This window comes from Vipera berus, assembly GCF_964194415.1.
Source record: "Vipera berus genome assembly, chromosome: 1".
In the NCBI taxonomy this organism is placed as follows: domain Eukaryota; kingdom Metazoa; phylum Chordata; class Lepidosauria; order Squamata; family Viperidae; genus Vipera; species Vipera berus.
Window position 1 is genome coordinate 34,338,034 of NC_138202.1, and position 7,765 is coordinate 34,345,798.

Here is a 7,765-nt window from a genome sequence, read left to right on the forward strand (position 1 = left end):
ACATTCTTGCTGGAAGGAGAGTGTAATCTCTACAATTTTTTTTAAAGACTGATGACATCACACAGTTCTTTGAACAATGCCGCCTTGTCCTTTCCATCACCTCTACAACTGCAGTGTAACAGTGGCTGAGGTGAAAGGCCATATGAGTAAAACCAGTGCTTTTTTTGTAAAAGAAAAAGGTGCCGGAACTCACACGTGTCATACAACCTGCCTTGCCTACCCTACAAGGTTCCATCCGAAAAAGGTGCCGGTACTCCGTTCTGAGCGTTCTATGAGAAAAAAAGCCCTGAGTAAAACTGTCATCACTGGTCTTGGAGGCATTTAGCCAGTATGGACATAACTGGCTGCTAATGAGATTGGGTAACAGCTTGACCAAGAAATACTTATAACAAACATTTTTTAGAATTGTCACCTAGAAATTATAATTAAAATGTCATTTTATTTTCTTCCAAAGGAAGGAAATATCACAACTAGTCTCACCTGCACTTCACAGGGTTAATGTGACTCAAAGTTAGCTAAGGTTTCATTGCGGTTGTACAGAACTACAAACCATATGTTTGACTTTCTAATTCTTGATGTCTCTATTGGTGTCATTGAAAACATTTTAAGCCAAAAATCACAATGTAGATTTATAATAAAATACAAGAGTGTACAGAACTGGGGAAAATTTATTGATTAAAGTAACAGTTATCTCAGAAATTCTGCTATTTTTTCTCAACCTTTGGCCCTATTTTGAAGTAGATGAAATATGATTATTGTTTGCTTATTTCTAGGCCATAATGAGCATCCAATAATTTTTTTCTCCCAAAAAATAATCTTGAATTTAAAGTAATGGATAGATTCTGCCTTTTAGGATGAACTATCAGCTGTAAGAAAACCAAGATCATGGCATCCGGCCCTCTCAATTCCTGGCAAATAGATGGGGAAGAAATGGAGGTAGTGACAGATTTTATTTTCCTGGGCTCCAAGATCACCGCAGACAGGGACTGCAGCCATGAAATTAAAAGACGCTTGCTCCTGGGGAGGAAAGCCATGGCAAATCTAGACAGCACACTAAAAAGCAGAGACATCACCCTGCCAACAAAAGTGCATATAGTCAAGGCTATGGTCTTCCCAGTTGCAATGTATGGCAGTGAAAGTTGGACCATAAGAAAGGCTGAGTGCCAAAGAATTGAAGCCTTTGAACTATGATGCTGGAGCAGACTCCTGTGAGTCCCTTGGACTGCAAGGTGATCAAACCAGTCAGTCCTAGAGGAGATCAACCCTGACTGCTCTTTAGAAGGTCAGATCCTGAAGTTGAAACTCAAATACTTTGGCCACTTAATAAGAAGAAAGGACTCACTGGAGAAGAGCCTAATGCTGGGAAAGGTTGAGGGCAAGAGAAGGGGACGACAGAGAATGAGGTGGCTGGATGGAGTCACTGAAGCAGTAGGCATGAGCCTAAATGGACTCCAGAAGATGGTAGAGGACAGGAAGGCCTGGAGGAACGTTGTCCATGGGGTCGCGATGGGTTGAACATGACTTTGCGACTAACAACAACATCAGCAGTCAAGAAATCAGCAGTCAAGAAATACTGCACAGACTGGAATAGCAGTGAAGACCTTAGCAAGGGTATTTAGATGTCAGGCTGTGTCTGTCCCTAGAAAGATCAGAATCACGCAGGCAGTGGTTTTCCCTGTGATGCTATATGGAAGTGAATATTTGACTTTCAAAAAGCAGGATAGAAAAACTATTGACACTTTTGGAGCTGGACACGACTCCTGAGATATTGTGGACAGCCAAGAAAGAAAACCAAACCTGGATCATCAAACCAACCAACCCAGAGTTATCACTCAAGACACAAATGACGGCTCAAGTCTACTTCAGACTCATTATGTAAAGATCAAGTTCTCTAGAGAAGGCTTTAATTCTGGGAAGGGTGAAATGAAAGAAAAGGACTACCAAAAGCAAGGTAATGGACTCAACGAGTATCTATTGGAAGAACTGAAGTATCAAGTTAGGGACAGACTATGATGGAGAAAATCACTCTGCCCAAAGTTCTCTTGAGGTACTAATAAAACAGGCTCAAAATATCATAGTTTGGACATATTATTTGAAAACCTAGTTCTCTAGAGAGGTCCATGAGGCTGGGAAAGGTAAAAAGAAAGAGAAAAGAGGACTGTCAGCCCCCAAAGGTATACTTTTGGAAGGTCAGAAGGTTGGGGACAGGTTGTCCTGGAGAAAATCCATCTATGTGGTCACTAAGAATGAACACTAATTTGATGATACATAATCAGTCAAAAGAGGCAAGCTAATCAATCTTTCTTTTAAGGAAATATTTCTGTTTCCCCTTTGTACTCGGCCTACAAACAATATGCAAGATCGAACAAAGCCATTATGTTGTATGCTGATAAGGTATTTGCCAATCTGTCACCTGCATTAAAGTGAACTTTGCCTCTAAGCTACCTACTGTAGGTACATTTTCTGTTTGCATATAAGCCATAAAACAAAGACTAAGCTTCAGAGTTCTTTTAAACTTAGCCAAGCCAAAGCTGAGCAAATGTCTTGCCCTTATTGTTCTTGCCTTAGTCTATAGCTACTTTGATGCTTTAACCTTCAAATATTCCTAAAGTTTTTTTTTCTTGATCACCTACCTCTTATGCTTTCATTTAGTAACCTTTTCAAAAATACTGATTTGTCATCTAGTAGTACTTTCTCATGAGACGATGCCTAGAATAATTTCAGTCTAAATCATCATAGTTTTAAGGTTCTCAGCTAATCCTATTTTCGTACAAGACAGGTTGTCATAAAAATGGTAGTGCCTTCAGAAAAAATGGAAATATTTAAAGAGCATTTGAAAAAAAAAAGAATCCATTCATTCTTAGTTCATATGATGCATCCCTCCCGTTTATTTATTATTAGCACATAGAATCTTCCCCAAATTTGTCCCTTTTGTCCTATATTTTTTAAGATAGTTTCATACCATTTAGAATCAAAGAATAAGCATATTTCAATATAGTTCATTAAATGAGTTCACCATGTTTTATATCTTTGACACATTTTATAATTCTGCCCAGCTCACTCTTCTAAGTATATATTAAATTATTACATAAAATAAAACTTCAATTTGTTGTATCTAGCATATACAGTAGTTTACCATCCAGGCCAAAGCAAGTTTCACTTCAGACAAACTTTAAAAATATGTTGAGCCAGAGAAATAATATTAACATGAATCCCTGAACATGAATGCCTGAAATATAAAAAAAATGTCATCGCTGTGTGATTTCATATATTTCTTTTTCTTCTTCTCCTACGAAAAAGCAGCTTTGAATGTACAGAGTCCTTGCTGGAAAAGCTGGCAAGAAACAGGAGAGATATCTTATCTATTTAGCTAACAATCCTCCAAATGTATATATCAGCTCTGTGCAATTGGAGAACTGATGGCTAAAGAGTGAGCTCCCCACCCCATCCTTTGGCACCCCAATTTGTGCTGACAGCTGATTCTGAGGCTACCAGCACTGCAAGGGGTGTCAAGAGAAGCAGCATTTCTCATGACTGTCCTCCACCACTTTTCTTGTATCACCTTCCAAATCTAGAAATCTGGAGAGCAGCTGCTAAGTGGGAGCAGTGGCTGGAAAAGGGGAGGGGGGAAAGAGATTACTCTTTGATCACCAGTTGAGCTAGCTCATGGGTATGTTCTATACAAGATCAGGGATTGTCAAATACAGAGGAACAGGTCAATTTAAAAAAACTGGACTCTTTCATTGCCAAGAACAGCATGGCCCTCAGAAACAATGGCCACTTCATAAGATTACCATAGAACAGCTGAAATATGCATATATATCCATCCTTAAACATTCTGGCATGGCAAACTAGTGCTACTGGTGTAGTTCAGTGTTAAATCATCTACTTTTCATTAAAAAGGCTATGGGTTCAATGTCAAGCTTCTCTATTGTTATGTATGTAAATAGTTAGCAATAGGCCATGGAAGAGATTGCAAACACAGTGCAGCTTTGCAAGGTTTAAAGCGGGAAAATAAGGTGCAATCATTGGACGCCGCAACCAAGGAGCGGGAAAAGAGACTGTTTGTATTGGTTACAGTTCAAACGCTTTCTCTATAAAAGGGTTGCAACATTTGACAGTTAGCAGTTGACTTTGTGTATTCAATAAACTCTTTCCTTGTTAAACCACTCTGAGTCCTCGTCTATCAGAACCAAACAATTGGCGACGAAGGTGGGATAGACAGAAGACCAGAGAATTGGCGGAATTGTCGCGCAAAGGCGGCGGAATTCGAATACGTGTCAAAGTCAACCGAGCGGCCGCGGCAGAATAAGAAAATTCTCCGAATGGCGCAGATCGGGTCACTGAAGGAATTCGACCCTAACTTCCCCGAAGATTGGGAAGAATACATCGGTCAGGTCGAAGGATTCCTGTTAGTGAACGGAATCACCGACGACCGGAAAAAAGCGGCGGCACTCTTGACAATCTGCGGCACGCCGGTCTACAGAGTTGCTGTTGGGCTGTGCCAGCCTCAACCAGTCTCCAGCGTGCCCTATGCCGACCTCCTCGCAAAATTAAAAGTTCACTTTACTCCCAGAAGGTCCGAACTCTTTTGGCGGCGCATCTTCGAGAAGAGGAATCAGAGACCGGGGGAGTCCATACAGAAATTCGTCGCTGCCGTCCGGGAAGCCGCAGTACGTTGCAAATACGATAATTTAGAAATTAGAATCAGGGACAGAGTCGTGCTGGGCTTACGTGACGAACAATTACAAAATAGAATAATCGCCAAACCTACCGGCGATTTACAGGACGTGCTCGACGAACTTCTAACGTATGAGTCAACCGGCTATCGCGACCCCCCCCGCAGTAGCATGGCGGCAGCACCCGAAATTAACCAAGAGGGCTATGTGGACTGTGGGGAGGTGGATCAGCAGTGGGAGGAAGAGATCGCCGAAGTCTCCAGGCGATTCGGTAAGATGGCACCAAGACAACTCAGAAGCGAGGGGCCTGAACCTGGCCGCCGGCAACAACCCGCAACACCGCAAAGACCACCGACCGGGGCACAACGACCGTGGCGGGACACCGCAACCAGACCACGCGACAACGAAACCCAGAACCGATGCGGCAGCTGCGGCGGCAACCATTCCCGCGCTTCCTGCCGATTTCGTACCGCCAAGTGCAGGGCTTGCGGCAAGACTGGCCACATCCAGGCCATCTGCAGAAATCGCGTTCGGGACACCCGTCTGAACGAAGTCGATGTGTGGCCAGAGGGTAAGGTAACCCCTAATGCTAGTGGCAAGGAGACCCCTAAACCCCGGGTGAAAATTCCAACCCTAAGGGAGGTGGCCCGCGTCAATCGGAGACGGCGGGGAAGGGGGCACAATTTTCCGGACGGAAAATTAAAAATCACAGTCCTTCTGCAAGGGGTCCCTTGCAGAATGGAAATCGACTCAGGGGCTTCAGTGTCGATAATTTCCACTGAAACCCTTGAGAAAATTGAACAACTAAGCGGAAAAAGAATTCCACTTAAACCAACAAATATTCAATTAATGGACTTCCAAAAAAGTCCAATAATCGTAAAAGGGAAGACCAGCCTTAAAGTAAATTTTAAGGGGTTTAAGGGGGTCTTAGATTTGATAGTTACGGAGGGGAATAGGACCAGCTTAATAGGGCTTAATTGGTTTCCTGCCCTAGGAATTTGGATAGGGGGAATAAATTCAGTGATTAGAAATAAGACCCTCGAATCCGTCTGCAAAGAATTTGCAGACGTATTCGATGGGTCGCTAGGCAAGTACAAAGGGCCCCCCATTAATTTTAACCTAGACCCCTCAGTAAATCCTATCAGGCTAAAGGCCCGGAGGGTACCTTTTGCCTTAAAAGAAAAAATCGAGGCCGAGCTCGACCGGCTTGTAGGCCTCGGAGTTTTAGAACCTGTTGAGGGCGGTTTGTGGGAGACGCCGATTGTCACACCCCTCAAACCCAATGGGGACGTGAGAATCTGCGCCGACTACAAAGCCACCCTCAACATTGGAATGAAAAAGCATGCTTACCCGGTCCCGACGGTGAAGCAGGTCCTCGCCACGATCCAGGACGCCGCCATCTTCGCCAAGCTCGATTTGGCGCATGCGTACTTACAGTTGACTGTTTCCAAAGAGGCTGCAGAGGCACAGACAATTGTTACCCACAAGGGGGCGTTCCGAGTCCACAGACTGCAATTTGGAATTGCAGCAGCTCCAGGCAACTTCCAAGAAGTGATGGAGAGGACCTTAAAGGGCATACTGACAGACCACAAACCCCTGCTGGGACTGTTTACCACAGATAAACAGACTCCCCAAATTATGTCTCCCAGGATGCTGAGATGGTCCATTTTCCTCTCAGCATATTCATTTTCCCTCCAATACAGACCGGGCAAAGACATGGGACACGCTGACGCCCTCAGCAGATTGCCCCTTAGCATAACAGAGGAGGACCCTGCACCTGTGGGACAAATAATGTCCCTACAGGATATTCCTGATTTACCCCTAACTGCTAAAGACATAGCTGAGACAACCAATAAGGACCCCATCTTAAGGAGAGTAATGGCCTGGGTCATGAGCGGTTGGCCCAACGCCAACCCGGATGTAAAATACAGTCCATTTTTCAGAAGGAAAGATGAACTATCAGTTCATATGGGGTGCTTACTCTGGGGAACTCGTGTAGTAATTCCAGAAATCCACAAATCAGCTATTCTATTTGAATTGCATGAGGGACACCCCGGAATAGTAAGGATGAAGGCCCTGGCTAGGAGTCACTTGTGGTGGCCAGGTTTGGACCACGACATTGAGGAATGCATTGCCAATTGCTATCTGTGCCAACGTTCCAGGCCCGAACAACAACACATCCGCACACATAAATGGGAGCTAGCTAGGAATCCTTGGTCCAGGATTCACATTGACTTCGCTGGACCTTTCCAGGGGTTAACGTTCCTTGTAGTGGTCGACAGCTACTCTAGATGGCTTGAAGTAGTACCGGTCAGCTCAGTAACGGCAGGCAGAACAATACAGGCATTAAGGGGCCTCTTTGCCACTCATGGGTTGCCGGATTTAATAGTGTCTGATAACGGGCCACAATTCACATCTATTGAATTTCAGGATTTCCTCAAGGCCAACTCGATTAAGCATAAGACGTCTGCACCCTTCCACCCCTCCTCCAACGGATTGGCTGAAAGGAATGTGAGGACCACGAAGGACGCGCTTAAAAGAATCATTCGAGGAGACTGGCATCAGAGACTAGCTGCGTTCTTGTTGGCTCAACACACAACCCCTTGTTCGGCTACAGGGAAAAGTCCAGCTGAAATGAGGTGGGGCAGGAAAATATTGACCAAGTTGGACAGATTACACCCTGACAGACTCCAACCAAACATTGAATTAGACATTCCTAACAGAACATTTGAGGTGGGGGACTTGATTTGGGCCAGGAACTACGGCCAAGGGGACAAATGGATTCCAGGGGTGGTAACTGAAATCTTAGGTCCCCTATCATACATCATTGAGGGGGAAGGGAATAGGATCTGTAAAAGACACATAGACCAGCTGAGGAAAAGATCTAGCGGGTGTGTGCCTGCTGAGGGGGACCAAAGATTAGTAAGGGGAAACAGTACAGACAACATTAGGCCTGAAAGCGATGTAGAGGTTGGGCATGATAACACATTCCCTGATGCCCAACAACAACAATTCAGTCCAATTGATTGGGAAATACCCCTGCGAAGTAGGCCAGTGACCACTGAATCCCAAACACAACCTATTAT